The sequence below is a fragment of the Ochotona princeps genome, chromosome 2, assembly GCF_030435755.1.
Source record: "Ochotona princeps isolate mOchPri1 chromosome 2, mOchPri1.hap1, whole genome shotgun sequence".
NCBI classification, from domain to species: domain Eukaryota; kingdom Metazoa; phylum Chordata; class Mammalia; order Lagomorpha; family Ochotonidae; genus Ochotona; species Ochotona princeps.
In genome coordinates this window covers 165,473,101-165,475,296 of record NC_080833.1, presented here as the reverse complement: position 1 = coordinate 165,475,296, position 2,196 = coordinate 165,473,101, and positions in this window count along the sequence as shown.

The following is a 2,196-nucleotide window of genomic DNA, read 5'->3' as shown; positions in this document are numbered from 1 at the left end:
CCCCCGAGGCCGGCCCCGCCCCGGGCGGAGAGCGCCTCCTTGGCTGTTGGCCTGCGGGAGGAGGAACCACGTGGCCCCACCCCCGACGCCGGCCCCGCCCCGCCCCGGGCGGAGAGCGCCTCCCTGGCTGTTGGCCTGCGGGAGGAGGAGCCACGTGGCCCCACCCCCGACGCCGGCCCCGCCCCGGGCGGAGAGCGTCGCCCCGGCTGCGGGCTCGCGGCCTGTGGCCCTAGCTGGTCGCCTTGCCGCGTCAAGTCCCCAGGGCCCGGGGACGTAGGCCGGGCGCCGAGCCCCAGCCCCACACGAAGGGAATCGGGCGCCCGCCCAGCAGTGCCGCGGGGCCTCCCGGGAAGTCATTTGGCCTCTCGCGGCCCCCGTACCCCACTGCAGGGGATTCCATTTGGCTTAGCTAGTAGCGAGCGGTGGGCACGCTGTGCTCTGGGGAGCTCCCAGGACGGCCCGCACCCTGCCCCGCAGCGATGAGGAGATGGGAGGAGATGGGAGGGAAGAAGGGCGCGCGGGAGGGCCGTGGCCCAGGCCCGTCCTGAGGCGCCAGCAGTCCGAGGGGGAGGCAGGCTCCTCTCCAGTGTGCCCAGCCACCTGCTCAGGGTTGGTGGGGTTCCTCCCCTGGCGCCCCGGAAACGCCCTTCTCTCGGGGTGTTTGTGGACCCTCCCGCCCCCACACGCTTTGTCTTGAAGTGAGCTGGTTAGAGGCTATCCCATCTCCGCTGGGCCTCTGCCAAGACTGGATTTGTTGGGGGCAACAGGGGTATGCACAGTGACAGTGGGTCACATGGTGACAGCTCACGAGGGGGACCTGCATGACAGAAGCTGTAGCTGTGGACAGTGTGGTGGAGTTCAGGCCCCTGGCCAGCCTGCGCCTTTGGAGCCACTGGCAGTGTACCCGCACTGTCACACTGCCTTTCAAATAACAAATAGTATTTTTAAAGAATTACTGATTTGAAAAATACAGTGACAGAGGGAGAAGGAATCTCCCAACCACTGGTTCACTCCCCAGATGGCTCCAACAGCTGGGACTGGGCCAGACCAAGCCAGGGACCTGCGGCTCCGATCTGGGTAGGCGCTGTGTGAGGGGCTCAAGCCCTGGGGTCATCTCCTGCTGTTTGCCCCGGCTGCTGAGCTGGAAGCTGGATCAGGCATGGAACAGCCAGAGCTCGAACCAGCTTTCAAATGCTGCTTCACCCAGCGGTCCCATTGAATTTTAAAAAGGGCAGTGGGCAGCAGCAGTGCCCACTCTGGGGACACGCACATGCCCCTGGTCCGGGCTTCTTGCTGCGCGGAGAGGGATGTGGCTCAAGGTAGACCAGAGAGCTCAGGTCTTCTTTATGTGTTTATTTAAGATTTTTTTGTTTGAAAGGCAAAATTTACGGAGCGGGGCAGAGAACAAGAACTTTCCAGAAATGCCGCTTCATCCGGGTCTCCCACATGGATGGCAGGAGCCCAGGCGCTTAGGCCATCCTCTGCTGCTTCCCCAGGTGTACTGGCAGGGAGCTGGATCAGAAGTGGAGTAGCCTTTATGGGATGGCAGCACTGTGGGTGGCAGCTTCACCCACTATGCCCCAACATGCGCTCCTCCTGCCCCCAATCAGGATATGTTTGAACCAAAGAGCCCAGTGAGTTAAAGGAGGGACCCTGTGCTGAGACGTGCCTTCCAGGCCGAGGTCTGGAGGTGGGAACTTGGGCTCCACATTTTCCTGCTCCTTGTGCTAGAGTTTCCATCTATAGTACTGATCAGTTGGAACCTTAGTACCTCCACATCCCAACCCCTGACCCCTTAAGTCAATTCCAGGTCCTGGAGACCCCTCCCTGGGGCTCAGGGCTGTGGAGCTGCTGCCTGCTCCCCTCCCTGCTGGCAGCCCCTGGGACCAGGCCTGACCCAGGCTTCAGGTGAGGCGGTGTCCCGCTGACTGTGGACCCCGGGTTTGGAAGCCCTGCGCTGGCTGGAATGCCAGCAGGCCTCGGCTGCCTCCGCAGGCCCCTCCAGTAAACAGTGTTGTGGCTTTATCTTCCCCTGGAGGCCTGGGAATCAGGAGGACAAGGTCTGCTGCTTCTGGCAGCCGCCTGGGAAAAACAGCCCAGATAAGCAGACAGAAGTGTGCTTGTTCACCGGGGGAGGGGGGACGGAGAGCCCAGGCTGGTGGACGGGAGAGGAAGGCAGCTCCAGAGATTAGCGCT